The sequence below is a fragment of the Epinephelus lanceolatus genome, chromosome 14, assembly GCF_041903045.1.
Source record: "Epinephelus lanceolatus isolate andai-2023 chromosome 14, ASM4190304v1, whole genome shotgun sequence".
Classification (NCBI taxonomy): Eukaryota; Metazoa; Chordata; class Actinopteri; order Perciformes; family Serranidae; genus Epinephelus; species Epinephelus lanceolatus.
In genome coordinates, this window is record NC_135747.1 from 17,177,751 (window position 1) to 17,193,955 (window position 16,205).

Below are 16,205 nucleotides of genomic sequence, written 5' to 3' on the forward strand. Positions count from 1 at the left end.
GGGAGTTTTTTGGATCCATCAACTGGATGCTTTAAAGAATCCTGGTCTCAATGAAGAGTTATTTTTTCTGGGTATCTTATCTCATGTCACTCTATTTTATTTACTTGTTATTTTTTCATTACTGTCTATGCGTTTCACCTGCCATGCCATTATATTGGTCATGTGATGGCCTCTGATTGGTTCCTGCCATTATACAGGTGTGGCCATACCTGTGTTGTATGTTTTGAAAGCCCTGATGAAGACATGTTGGCTCTTTTAATGATTTAGCCACTACAATAAAGGCTTTTTTTAAGTGCCTGAATTGCCTTCCTGTCAATCCACAGACCTTGTTGCAGGGGTAGACTGGGACTGAAATTCACCCTCAGACTGTGAGATGGAAAAACATTTTTTAGCATTAATTATATAGCCTACTAATGCAGTTTTTATGGTATAAAGAGAATCTGATGTCACTAAAGACCTTCAAGACTCTCTCTGCCTCTTCAGTATGTATCTCTAACTTACTTCACAGTCACACAATATTACATTCACTAGTAAACCTGTAATTGTATCTGTGCTGGCTCCTGCTGCCTCCTCTGCCATCCTTTCCCTTTCATGTTCAGAGCCATTTCACCTGTCGAGTAAGTATTTCACCAGTCATTTTTATTGCTGGGCCGGCTATCAAAGATTATATGCCTTATAGGCTATAATACAAAGAAGAATCGATGAGTGGTCGAGGAGAAAATGATCAAATTGACATGTTTATTTTACATATTTACAGTCAAAGCTGATGACAATTTTAAAATACTTTAGAGTAAACATCTTTAAACGTTGGTGACTGACTAGTAGATCTTCAAAACGATCAAACCTGCAGTGGGACTCGGCTCCTCCAGTCCACATGTCAAAGTATCCTTGGGCAAGATACTGAACCCCAAATTGCTCCTGATGGCTATTCTATCGGTTTGTTAGAGTGTGTGAATGGTTACTGAGTAGCAAGTGGCACCTTGTATGACAGCCTCGGCCACCAGTGTGTGAATTGGTGAATGTGACTCAGTAGTGTAAAAAGCGCTAACAAAAAGAGTTCCTACATGAAACTGCACAACAAGGTTTGTGCATTATGTTAAATAAGGGGGTCATAATTAATGGAAAGAGACACTGCTGTTGAGTTTTCCAAATGAATGAATGAAGTTGAGTCGTATTTATAATCAAGACAAGGCAGACATCACTATGGTCCATATCTCCAACACTTAGCAACTCACACCAGAACAGTCTAGATTGATAAATAGCTCTGCAGGTAAAAGGAAAAGTATGTGTTTTTGAATTGGGGGTGAGCTGTCAGTTTGATTTGACCCCTTTAATCTTTAATGAATCTTTTCAAATACAAATGTATGCTCTGAAAGACCTACATTTGCCACACAAGCGTACATGATGTGGATCTCCTGTAACCCTTTTGTTGCCTGCAGCAATTAAAGGGAAAGTACACCAAGAACCTTAGTTTGAATAAGTCAGTCTAAACAGTGGGCAGACAATCTGTGGTGATGATGGAGACAAATGACATTGAATGACAGTGAATAATGGAAGAAAAGAAAACATTATTTCAACTGGCAGCCCAATGATTTATTTAGATATGGGCTCCTCTCCGACTCACAGCTGGAAGTCCTGCATTCACAGAAACATTTTTTTAATGTTGGATTTCCTGTTTACATCGAGACCCATCAAATATAATGGTATTGACATCTAAAAGTCCCCAAAATGTTTTGAGAACAATGATGATTATTTCCCAAAAAAAAGTTATAGTTTGTGCTGATGTGGAATAGCTATCTCATATTCAGCATGCCTATACAACAAACTTTGTCTCAGAGGAAGTGAAGCTACATATCCACCCATTTGCAGTGCACCAGCGAGCTGCTCTGCTTGCCAAGCGGCCAATGTCAGCCAAGATTAGGGAAGGTCTTCTTCTCATCTTCATGGACGTCTCATCGAGTGAGTAAGCAAACCCTCCCCAACCTGACCGGGTTAAACAAAGCAACGCCGGCTGCTGTGATGAGACCCAGTCAATCAGGACATAGGAACAGCTTCCTGTCAGCACAGAGGAGGTAAATACATCAACATCACAATCCGTCACCACCACTTAGCTCCCAGCCAATCACCAAACAATGCAGAGAAGCTGCCAACTGACTACTGACTTTGTGCGGCACAACGTGCAAACACATTGGAGGACGGAGGGTTGTAGAGTAGAATATATTGACCACAGCGGCCTGTTTGTGTCTATTGTAGCTGGAGGGAGGCCGCACATTCTACAGAAATGGATCAAGCTATTAACGTCACCGGGCAGATGTATTGCAGCTATAAAAAGATGGATAAATGTTGCGGTGCCTCTCAGCAAAAGAGGAAGTTATAGAAATTTTAGACTAGTAGGAGCAGTGTGTGTAGTGAAGATTTGTCATTAATGGGGACAAATAATTAAATATTCTTTCACATTTGCCACTACTTTATGCCTTTATACCTCGACAGCAATCTATTATATGTCAGCAAATGTTTGTCTGATTGTTTCACTATATTTCTCCATGCTTATGAGACAGTGTGTACATCTTCTTTTACTGCTACCTTGGCCAGTATGATTATTATTTCCAGTATGAATACATGATCTACTACGACTGTACTTCTTCTGCTATTACTACTCATACTACTCCTAAAAATGCAAACTAGAACATATTGCAGATGACTTAAATCTCATCCCTGTAGAGGGTGATAACTGAGAATGATGATCAAAGAGGGCAAACTGTTGAGAAGAGGTCCTCTACTGCCACCCCCCTGCAATGATTTGGTTTCCTTTGCTGTAATGTTGGTCAATGAGGTGTGACTGTAGTGTATAGGAGGCCTAACTGTGAGCTATGATTCCCCGTGTCCAGAGAGAACAAGCTCCGTCCATCTGTACTCATCACAAGCAAAGAGCTGGAACGAGCCCACATCAGCACAACTGACAGAGACAATGAGACTTTATAACGCTAATAGCTTCACTAATGTCCTGTTCACAATGAAGTGCCAGCCCACACAGAAGTGCCCCACACGTGGATTGAATCCAAACTGTTAAAAAATTAGACCCAAAGGAAAATTTCACCCCAAACGCCTTGTAGACTATTAATAGAAATCCTTTTTTCTGGGGTCATTGAGGCATGTTGATTGGTGATATAATTTTAGCCATTCTAGCAACATGGTGCCAGGGATAGTTAGTCTGTAGGTTGGATGGTTTGTTCACCACTTTAATCCAGACTGATATATCTCAACATCTATTTGATGGATTTGATGGTCATGACATTTTCTACTGCCAATAATGTTCTCTAGAGGAAGAATCCTTAGTTTTCAGTACAATATACCCACTGATTGCCATAACATTGGTCCAGACAGACTATATTGTAATATCTTTGGTAACATTTCATTAGATCAAGATATTTACTTGTCCGATACTTTGGTGTATGACCAAAGTCCTGCAAAAATTAATGACAATCCCATTAGCTTCAGCTGTCAACATCAGCATGTTAGCATAGAGCCTGTTTACACTTGGTATTAACATGTGTCTTGGGTGATCCCATCACAAGCGGACAGCTTTATGTTTTTCTGTTCACCTGGCATTAGAATTCGTCTTCAATTGTGATTGGATCAAACTTCCCTGCTTTAAATGCAAATAAACAAGCAAATAATTCCCGTGTGAAAATACCATAGACTGTAGTTGTTTTTAACCAACGGAGGTTCATCATGCTATATGAACGTTACAGCCCTTACTGCCCTCTGTTTATCATGAGACAAGCACCACAAGAAGACTACTGCTGCAGGAGTGCGAGCTCCGTGCTGGGGTTAGTGAGAGTCCGACCGCCACAGGCACAGAGTGAAGTTGCTAACTATTTAGTTCAGGCTAAATGACTAATGTTACTAAATGGTTATTGCTGAGTTTAACGGCAGAGTCGAGCCATGTCAGGGTTGATGCAAGTTTGTTTTTTTGAAACCTGCTGCTGTCACTGTATTAGCTCATGCTAACTGCTCTGTGTCTGTGTAACTGCATCAACAGAAAGTTTGTTTATCTGGTGGGGAGTCAGATAAGCAAAGATGTTAGCTGAGTAGGCGGCCCCTCAGTGTGGCCCAGGACACATTAGTGTACACACTGCTGAAACAGTGTAGCCATATGCAGCCCAGACCACCTCCTTGTGATGCGTGGGTCGACCCACGGTCCACGGGTCATTGGGTGGTTCAGGTAAGCTTGTTAAAAAAATATTGCAGGTTTTGGGCAGGTGGGTCATAAAGTGACAAAGCAGTGATCTGAGTAAGTTATAAATAATTTGCAGAAATGTGGAATAATCCAACTCCCATCTTCTCCTCTCCTCTTTCCGTCTCGCTGTCTGTCTCTCTCACACAGCAAGCAGCTGCTGTGCTCAGGCTTTCTGTTATTTGGCTTTTGACCAGGAATATCTGTTGAAGTCCAACATATTTTGATCTCTCCGGTCATAATGTCCAGTAAAAATAATTCCCTCTGCAAATATGTAGGCCCAACACCATGTCTTAACAGCAAGCAAGCTTCTCTCTGTCCACACTGAATCTGTTTAATATGCACCTCTGGAACGTCATGTAAACAAAGCACTGCACCTATCAGCTGTGCCCTCATGTAAACAGACCACATAGGTTATCAGCTGTATGCTTGAGATCATACTTAAGACATAACCACTTAAAAGATGGCTGAGTACTTGCTGTCTTCCAACGTTTGCACTTTTTAAATAGAAATACACATTTTATATTGTGATATTTACTGGAAATGACATACAATATTGCCAACTGCAAATAGGTTGTTATCATATTATATCTTTGTCAGAGACTTTAAGCTCCAGTTTGCAGGTTTACTGGCAGGTTCAGTTCATTAATTAACGCATATATTTATGGGTCAGGCGGGGCGGATTGGTTCTCACAAAGGGCTGAGTTGGTGTGGGCTTTAACAAACCCTGAACTGCACATCGCTACCACCTCCAATTGTGGACTGAGCCACAAGATCTCAAGATGCATCGAGGACTCATTTAGTACATTCACACCTGTACTTAAAGCTGCCCACTTGTGATCCAGTCACCCAGGACATATGTTATTACCAGGTGTCAAAAGGGCCATAGTCATTGTGAACATTTAAGCATGCTGATGTTGACTCAAAGCACCATTGTTCCTCAGTGCAGCCTCACAAAGGTGCTAGTGTGGCAGTTGAGTCTTAGTCTTGTTGACTCCTTGATAAGTGGAAACATGTACATGACATGATGTCACATTAAGTGGCATATTACTTACGATTCTTGGTATAATGTATACAAACTACATTGCCAGTGAATGATCATGTTTTAGTGCCTTTTTGTGCTTACCCCCCAGCAGACAGGGAACAAACCATTATAAAAGAAGCAGAAATATCAATTTCTCTGCCTATATTTGCCTCGGTAGTCCCAAAGGCACTGACTTCCACAACATGTGTTTTGAGAAAGTGGCTTATCACTCCAACCTTTCCTGATCTCTCAAGAAACAATTCCTCTTTTCACCTAAACACAACTTGACACAACGCATTCAGACATGTTGCCTGGGGTTGTCATATAGTAGATGTAAATGAAAAAAGTACATCTTTAAGGCAGTGGCTAGGTCATGCAGGGCATGAGCATGTTCATACAAATTATCTATAAATATCAGTAAGGCTATAGGTGCCCTGAAGTCCACACGCTGAACCAGTATATAGAACCAATAGATTTAATTTCAACATTAGTTTCAAAGTAGGCCTAGTGTTTACTAATACGAAGAACCATACAGCAATTCAATGTTGTCCACTAGAACCCTAATGGAGAAAGCAATAATTAAAACAGCAATTACAGTGAACTAAGAATGTATCTCAACAGCATCTGGAGTGTCTTTCTTTGAAATATGCATTGAAACTGGCTTTGTACTGATCGGAGCTGCTCAAACACCTGTAGGAATGTAATTAGTAAGGGTTTTAATCAGGAGTTCCAGCTTTTAAAGTGATGTTTAAGGGGCTACTTACAAGAATACAATTCTGTGGGAATCCATAAACATTTTTAGTCTGAAAGAAAAAATGTCAAATTAAAAACAGTGAGTAACTCCACTGAATAACAGTGTTGGTATTCAGCCTCAAAAGCCCAATTTAGTCCAACTCTCTAGTTCAGGCCAAGTAAAGATACAAGTAATTAAACTGACTGTGAAGCTGTGCTGTCTAAGGACTTATAGAGCAGTTAAACAATGCTGTCTCAGTTTGGCAAAATAAAAATCGACCTCTGAATCTCTGTGTTAATTACCCACTGTTCTAATGCACCCATTAAAGAAAATACACAATACAACATTGAGTCTGCTTTGCTGATTAGATGTGTGGAGTGTATACAATTTAAAGACATCCACTCAGCAATGATTTAGTAGCATTTAAGCTTATTTGTTCCTGTAGTGAAAGATACATTGCGCCTCATCCTCCATAAACTTTTGAGACTCAAAAGATTTGCACTGCAACAGTGAACCCATTTTCCTATTCTTGATTATTGCATTGGCCCTGAGGGAACATTCGGTTATCTATGTGAAGCTTCACTCTGTTGCCCGAGGCGAGGATGACATTGAATATTTTGAAATAGCATAACACAAAACGGTGACAGTGGCAAAAACAATTGCTCAGAAACAAACCATGATTACAGTTCTTCGAAATTGCCTGCAGCAACTCACAGTCTGCCTTGTCTTCTGATTTGTTTTTCAAAATCAAGCTCAGCTTTTGATTTACATGATATGGTATGGGGCTGTCTGCCCTGTAAACACAGTCCCCTGAGGCCGAAGCACAGTGGAGGGCATTGTGCATGCATTGCTATGCACTGAGTCTGTCAAGGACTTCTTCCATGTACAGTGGTGGACCAAGGGTTTAATCTTTATTGCCACAAGGGCATTTAGGCAAATGAGACAGGCAATGGCTCCATTACCATTAAATGAAGTGTAAAAATCCCATGGGCAAAATTTTATCTTCGTTACACATCCAGCAGCTGATAATTCTTGCCACTTGGGGGCAGCAGAAACAAGTTGTGAACATGACATTGACATATTACTTAACGATAGCAAAACTGTATCAAAATAACTTTTACAAACTCTCACACAACTTGTGCAGAGTAATCCAGGTCTTGATTATCCAGTCATAAGCCTAGGCGTTCTCACACATGCATTCTTGCTAAAACTTTACTATTTAAAACTTTCTTCATGAATTCAACATAGCACAAGGTGAGTAACCGATATACAGATGGTCATCATTCATTTAGAGTTATGTTTGTGACTACCTGGTGAATGTAAGTCCAATAGTCAATCTCTCTTTGACTCTGTTTTGGCAACACATTCTCACTCTGACCTCGTCACATACTGACATGCTTGGTCATGGACTTTCCAACATGCAACGTACCCTGGGTGCATTGGTTGTTCTGAGACACCATGTCAAGTTGTTTTCTTTCAAGATACATTTCTGGTTTTACAGGAAATTTAACGTTTACATACTGTCTCCTTCAAAATAAATGCACTACATTGGAACAACACTGCAAATTGATGTTTTTTTTCCTTCAACAACTTACGGGATGGGAACACCGCTCTTTTGGGTGAAAGTCTGTGTTTGTTGGGCCCATCCACCACCACTCCCACCAATCCCACTCAGACTTTCCCCGCTTTAACTTTCGTCCTCGTCCCGCCATATTTCCCCCTGATGCCACTACTACTACTGTATAACGGCAACTGGCCGTATATCCCGCCGACGTTAAAGGACGCCTTTTTTTGTTGGTTTCTGACACTGCAAGTCACTGCTCAAGCGCTGGATTTCGACGACTTTGGAGTGAGACCGTGCTGGTTTTGGTCTCCACCAACTACTGAAGTAAATATTTTACACCCTTTTTACTAAAAAGAGCTGCCTTCTGAGAGTGAACCTAAACAGCAGGGGAGCTGCAGATTTTGGGAGGAATTCTCTGTAGGTTCATCTCTATGAGCCTTTCACATTGTCATTTAATACATTGGTATTATTATGAAAAATATTAAGTATATCCTTTTTTGTGGCACTTTAACAGTAGAGATTGCATGACAGAAATTCCAGAAGGACTGTGAAAGTCCTAGTGTCCTTTGCACCACTTTGTGTGTGTGTGTGTGTGTGTGTGAGAGAGAGAGAGAGTGATGCTGACTTGGCTTGTATCAATGTGCAACAATGTGTATATGTCTGAGATTTGTGAATAAAAGAAAAAATGCCCTCACTGCAGCATGAAGCTGGAAAACTTCTAAGCTAATTCCATCTATAGCTTTAGGCAAGTCTGTAAAAACTGTCAGCGTCTCACATAGACTGCACATGAGAGCCTTTTTTCCAGTAAACCCTTCCCAGTGGGATGTTTTGAAATATTTTCTGAAGTAGCATTGTACACAGAATGTGAAGTAAACTGGGTTTGCATACTTGATTTATTATGCACACACAGCTCAAACAGTATATTTACATTTTGATATACTTGTGGGACATTTTAATTTGAGGACACGTCTACATGAATTACACATAAAAAAGTTTTTAAACTTTTAATTATCTTTAAGGTATCTTTTTTATTTCAGTTTATGAGTGGTTGTTTTTAGGTGGCATAATAGGACTAGAAGACAGGGAGGGTTAGAACATAAAGGCGATAAAAATAAAAGGGCACCTCTTAGAGAAACTCTATTTTTAATCATGGAGAGAATTTGTGTAATCAGTTCACAAGTGACTTGCTCAATACCTCTGTCATAACTATAATATTTCTAACCTGTATTCTTCTCATATTAGTGTGTTGATGAGTAACCATGCAACCTAATCTTGATTTAAGCCTTAATACATCTTACTTCAGGTTTCTGTTCTTGTTAAGACATTAGGTCTCCATAAAGACTGGAGATACAAGAGCACAGAGTCTCTTCCAGAATGACTCGTAGTGTCTATCTTACTGCACACAGACATGCACACTTTCATACACACTTGTGCTACACCTATGAGGTTGCCCACCTCCGTGGTTGCCTAATGGGCCATAGGCTCTAATCTGGATGGCCACGGTGCTCAGGAGAATGAGCAGAGCAAATAGAGAGAGCAGCTCATCAGGCCTGCGAGCTGCTGTGTCGGTAACCCCAGCTGTTAAAGAGACATCCACCCATCGTTCAGAGATGAGGGAAGGAAACGGGATGCCTTCACAGGCTGGGGTAATTTCCAGGGACTGACAGCAGATAGCTTCTCATAAACCTTGTTTTTTTCCCCCAACCTCCATAATGTCCCTTCAGCTATTCAAGAGGCTTTGTTTCTTCTCTCTGTTTCCTGGACTTATTTATTATCACTGTATTTATTACTGGTTTATTTCCACCTTACTGTAATACTTTCTACAGGGTAAAATTATGTAACCATGTTACATAATCAAAAAGAAGAAAAAATGGTAATGAATTTGATCAGAAGCAATAAAATTTCTTAATGTTGTTTGCAGCGGTAAAACAGACAACCGAATGGTGTTCACTGTAATACAAGAAAAAAAAAGACTCTTCTAATGTGCTCCCCTACTTCCGATAAAAGGGATGGAACAACATAACAAACCCTCGAGTACACCATTGCACACTTATTTGCATAATCTCCCATAATTCCTGCACATTTTATTTCATTAAAAGAGTTTTGAAAGGTGTCTGGGAACAAATCCATCTCTGTTCTCTATTGTTTCTAAATGTGATGTTGTCTGGTAGAAACAGAGTATAATTTTCTCAGCAGAGTGCCATCAGCGAGCCACTTGTCTTGCAGTGAATGCTTATTATACAACGAAACAATGTATGGTACTCAGGCAATCATGTTCACAAAATACAAAATGAATTCCCCCTGGAAGTGACGGTGTTGATAATAATCATGGCACGCAATAAACATCATTATCACCCGTTGCACCTTTTTGTGTTTTGAACGTTTTCGTTAGTTCTCAGACAGCTTCTGTAATTACAGTCAGCCTTGATGCAAGGTGGCATTCAGCGACTTGACAGTTCCTGAAACCTGCCTCGCACCCCACCCTCAACCCCAAAATTTCCATTAGTAATTGACAAATGGATGGATTAATGGTGTATAAAATGATCCATCCATCACAGGGGCTAAATGGGGTGAGAGAGCACCACTCTGTCAGACATGCCTTTTTAGAGCGTGGTTCTCATGATCTCTGTGTAACTGGATACAGCGCTGGTTGTCTTTATTTTTCCTGCTTTTAAAGAACTATTTCAGCTAAAAAAATGCTCATTTCTCTGCTTTTTGTGTGTTAATTGAATTAGTACTAAAAGCACTATCGAATACCAGTGGACCTGAAGTTTACTTTACTGGCAAATACATTTGCAGGTTATTGAAGATACTTAGGCTATCCTTTAAATTTAATAAGAGAAAAGACTGATAACTTGTTTAAAATCCATGCATAAAGTAAGAACAACAAATCTATATGGTTTAAAATAGCAAGGTGGCCATTACACAACTGCAAAAGTGCACTCAGTAGAATGCAAAATACAACCGGCAGCTGCCCAGTCTGATTGTAACCACTGCAGACAATTCTTGTAATTTCAGCAGACACACATTTCAGAAGCTTCCCAAAAGCTGACATAAATACACGCCTCGTCTATTTTTGACGGAGCCACAGCACATCGCACAAAGCAGATCAAGTTTAACTGCTTCCAGGCACATTATGTGATATACAGATGAAATATAATTTTGGGGATGAATGTATCTTTAACGACCAAAACACAGTTAGAATCTTTGATCTGTATCATTCATAACTGGACTTAAAACACCATTAACTCTGTGGGCTAAAGTACATTAAAGTAGGAAATAACAACAAACACTATTAAATGGACAACAACAACAACAAAAAAAAGAGAAGCCGTTTAACTATATAGCCTGTTTACTTACTTGTGGTTGGAGCACCAGTGTCAAGGAAAAATGACTAGATCAACAAAATCTGTAAGTCTACAAAGTCAGGAAGGTAATTGCTTGTTTTTAAAATGCTTCCAGCATGGCATTATGCCATGCAATAGATGGAACAAAACCGTGTCTTTGCTGGACTGCCAAGTCCTTGTCGCTCCCTTAGTCAAAATGGCAGTGAAGATGGGCTACAGATTCATCTTATATCATGCACTTATTGGATCATAACATATTGGGTATGTATTAATCTTCAGATGCTCGAGGTCAAAATAAGACATCGACCTAAAACAAAGGCCAAAATGTGTCCTAAACAGATTACAAGGCTTGCTGATTTTAGCCCAGGTAATGTCGGCAAAGCTTGCAGCCCCTAGTAGTTGGTTAAGAGAGGTAAGAAGTCAGCAGTCCATGATGCTATAAAACAGTCAATAAAACAGGTTTTTCAACAATTACTAATCACCGCAAACATGAAAGTTACTTGAGCCTACAGCTATAAATGTGCACACAAAATACAAGGCACACTCTCGCTAATGCATGTGTGCACACACAACCAAATGCATGATCTCCTCCAGACTTATGCCTGGCAGAGATAAAAAGCCATTAAAGGCTATGGTTTACAGTGAGTTTAGAACAGCTAAGTGGTGTGGTTGGGCAAGACGTGAACTTGAGTAAACCCTCGCCTCAGGTGGCGTAGTGCTTTTGAATAACTGTTACTACATAATCATTAAATACTAACACTAATACCACTACTACCACCACTTCCTGGTCCCTGGTGGGGTGAAGGACCCTTCTGTGTGGAGTTTGCATGTTCTCCCCGTGCCAGTGTGGGTTTTCTGCGGGTACTCTGGCTTCCTCCCACAGTCCAAAGACATGTGGGTTACTTGGTCACTCTAAATTGTAAATGTGAGCGTGAATGGTTGTCTGTCTCTGTGTGTCAGCCCTGTGATAGTCTGGTGACCTGTCCAGGGTGTACCCTGCCTCTCGCCCATTGTCAGCTTGGATAGGCTCCAGCACCCCTGCGACCCCTGACAGGATAAGCAGTTACGAAAAATAAATGAATGAATAATAATAAAATTATATTAATAATGATAAAAAACATTGATAATAATAAATTACATAATTTATTGATAACAAATAATCCTTCTTCTGTCAGGCAATGTAGTTCTGCAGCAACATTCAGCAGAATGGCTGCCATACAGCACACGCACACAGTAGAAAATACCAGCTGCTTTACAAATTCGTGCCAACATGGAGTCAGAGAAGTTCATTCCCGTTGGCTCTAGTAGCTCAGTTACATAATAAATGCACACCAGCAGCAACTATTAAGCTCACGTTACCCTTCACCTTGCCCCAGCTTTTTTTGCCTGGGGTATTATTTTTGTTACTTGCTGAGTAACAAAGCTACACGGTAATCGCTGGCAACTGACAACACAGCCACAGAAAAGTGAGCATAATGGACAACAGATTAAACATGCAAGTTAGCTACAATACATTGCTGACTTACCATAGATCTTTGGTGTAGTTTGTCCGCTTTGGATGGAGATAAAAGGCTGGTGGACTGGGCAGCAGCAATGTAAGATGTTTGTCCAACAAAGCAACAGGACCCAGTGGGTTCCGTGGTTGCTGAAACATCAATCTCCATCGGCTCTCTGTTTCTTTCACATCCTCTGCATTTTTTTGTGTGTTCACTGACAGTGTTGCAAATTTCTGACCGTTCTTATCCTGGCCTGTGATTGATGATACAGGCTTCAGTTGGCGGTTACTCTCCTTAACTTTGAGTTCCATATAACAATAAGTGACTAATTGATGCAGTAATACTGAAATTGTATTGGGTCATCGCTGTGTCTTTATGGGCTATTTCACGATGGCTCTGAACGAGCGAACAAGCTCAGCCAATCATAATCAAAGACCAGAACCATCTGTTTTATAAATGCTTTTTTATACTTACAATCTTATCTACAAGTTGTTGCTACCCATATTGGCTAAAAATCTTTTCTTTGTGACATGCAAGCAAAACATTATCCGCAGAAAAACAAAAAAACCTCAAAACAAACAAGCAAAAAAGCAATGTTTTTAGCCTACTAGAAAACTTGAATGGAGATAAGTTGGCCAGGTGGTGAAGGCAGACACACAGCAGTTGGATAAAGCAGTTCAGGTTTTGGTGAGGTCATGAACAAAAAGTTGTGAAAATAAATAAATCAATTAAAAATGTATATAAATTTGTCAAAAGAACATAAGTAAACTCACCAGTAAACAAGAAAACCTGGGTTATGCCCATGTGGCTCTTGCGCACCTCGCACATGCTGCTTCCGGCAGGTCTGCACCTGAACTGAAACAACTTTCAACTCCCTGAGGCGCTTCTATTTCTGAGTTTTATACAGGAAGCCCCTTATAGCAGACATCCCAGTGTCAGTTCACAATCAGTAAAGACATACAAATAACAAAATAAGAGCAATGTCTAATTATTATCCTAACGTATTAACAATTTAAGATGTTATGGGTACTTTAAAAAGAACCTCAAACAATGAATCCCCCCTACTCTACAACCAACTTGGTACAGTCTCTCCTACAGTAAAGCCCATTGGATGCTCCCACTTCCTGTTTGGCAGTTTGGACCCATAACCAGCAGGTAAGGAGCAAATGCTAACAAACATACTGGTGATTGAAATTTAATGACCAATAAATGAATGTGATTAAATGTATTAATAACTGAACTCTACGTTCGCGTATAACAAAAGTTATTTCATTAAAGAAGGGAGATGATGAAAATATTCATACTGAAGTGATCAGAAATGACTTGTTTGCAGGATAGCATGCTAAGCTCCATGTGATCACTATGGTAACTTAGCCTCAGGCTTCATGCCCTCAGCCTCAGCGTCATGATCCAAAGAAAAGCAGTGCAATGGTGGTTAGCCTAGCTAAACAACTAGAACTAGAATAACTCTACATTGGCTGTTGGACTGAATAAATAACAGAGTCATGGGTGCCAGTGCAGATTAGGTAGTGCGTAACCTACTCTTACAGGGCATCGGTTAGCAACAGGTTTAAACAATGACAAACACCGACATCAGTTTAATTTGGTATTGCTTGTAACCCCAACTTTAGTATTAGAAGTTTTGAATTAATATTTACAGCAACTCCAATGTATGTCTTTGGCTAAACAAGGTGAAATCTTTTTTATTACTTACAGCTGATACAAGTTATTACGAACAGCTCCAGTGTCAAATTTTGATTATATCCTAGAATCAACTAAATCCAACTACAGAGACTTTAATGCAGCTTAAATGAGTTTGTGCCCAGGGATTTAAACAATGACTGTAATTGTTGATTCTGGCATGAATCAATTTAACTCAAATTATAAAAGAAACAAAGGGAGCTTTAGTGGAATAATCTATTTGCATGCACAATCATTGGATCACCTATCCTGATATAAGCAATCTGTGACCTCCTGATTTAGCAATGACACGCTGCAGGTGATTTGATTCTATGGTAGATGTACAATAAGGTGGTCATACTGCTGTGAGGTACAAATGAATATTGGTGATTCTTTATCATTTTGTCTTTGTGTGTTAGATAAAATCATCTGGACAAGGAGATGGCATCAATACCTCTGCGTCAGCACTGTTACACAGTGATTTGATGGATTCTGGGAGAATTTCTTGTCCCTTTTTAAGATGCCTGTCCATTCCCATAAGCCTTTTTTTTTTTAAAGCAAAATTCCAATAACCCGAGGGATTAGAGGGACCTGTCCGACTCAGTTAAATCAATGCTGTCTGCGAGATAAACAATGACAAGGCAAAAAAATCTTCTGTCAGTCATGGACAGGTGGAGATTTGTGTGTGTGTGCACGTGACTGTGGGTGTGAGTGTGGCCAAGCATGTACATACTAGCGCCAACATGCGTGTGTGTGTGTGTGTGTGTGTGTGTGTGTGTGTGTGAAGTCAGAGGCCCTACTAATAGTTAAGTGCTACTGCCTGATAAATAATGTAATAACAATGTGTCTGTGCTGCTGGCTGCCTCTGCTAGATATAGAAAAGATCTAGTCGTCACATAATCATAGTGTGGGGGCACTGGGAGAGAAATCACTGTACACTAAAGTATGAAGTGTGATGGCAGTAACATACCTTAGCATGCATCTGAAACACTTGCTCATCACTATAGTAGATTTTTGCGACCATTTTTGTGTATTTTTCAATAAGTTTTCAGCCAATCTTTATTTCCATTGACACATAGCTTAGAAACCATCATGCTTAGGACCTTTTTATTCATCTATAAGACTTCACTATCTTTATGTACCATGGATAACATTTATCTTACAGTTTATTGTATGCAAGCATCAAAAATAGTGCAGGTTACGTGAGGATATGGTTATTTCAGAGGATGGATAAACGCAGTCAGACTTGAAGAGCTGTCTCATTAGGCCAATGCATGATGTGTGAGGAAAATAAAGTACTTGTAAGTAACTTCACTGAGAAGGAAGATAAACATCAGACCACATAAAATCTTTTAAGCCACTTTAATACACCTCTCACCAGGGGGCCGCTTAATTGCGAGCAGTGGCAGCATTTCTGAATGACCTTTGAGTTTGAGTGATTTTGATAAGAGGACTTTACTCCTGTGCTTATTAAATCTTTAGCAAGTTATGTCGTCAAAGTAAAGTATCTAAACTTGAAAATAATCTGTTCACTTCATAACAGAAAACATGACAAAAACAGATTTAGACCCTTACCTTTTGATGAGCCGGGAAGTAAACTGGATATTGCTGTATAAATGCAAAATACAGGAGACTATAAAGGAACAAGTTCGAAGGTAACATCCACAAACCTTTTGGGAAAAAGTGAGAAACCCATACTGAGTATTTACACTTCAAACACCTTGAGTCAGTCTTAAGAAAAAACATCTTCAGAAGGGGATCTTAACAAAGGTGTTTTATCGCTACAGTGTTCACACTGTGCAACAAAATAATATTATTGTTGTATCAACAGAGTAGTTTTGATGACAACACTTTGAAGCTACTGGCACTTTCTGGCTAGTTTGCAGTAATACGAATAGAAAACATTAAATGGAATTTCTTTTATCAACCCTCTGAAAATATAAAGTAACAGATTAGCTTTTTTAAATCACCAAGCTAGTATCCTTCAAAATGTAGACTTTTTCCATTTTTTTCTGCAGAAAAAAACAAAACAAAACAAAACAAAAAAAACTTGATAACATGCTTGAGAACATTGCTCCCCTGTTAGGTCGGTCAATAAACTTCATGCACCATCATCACCACAAG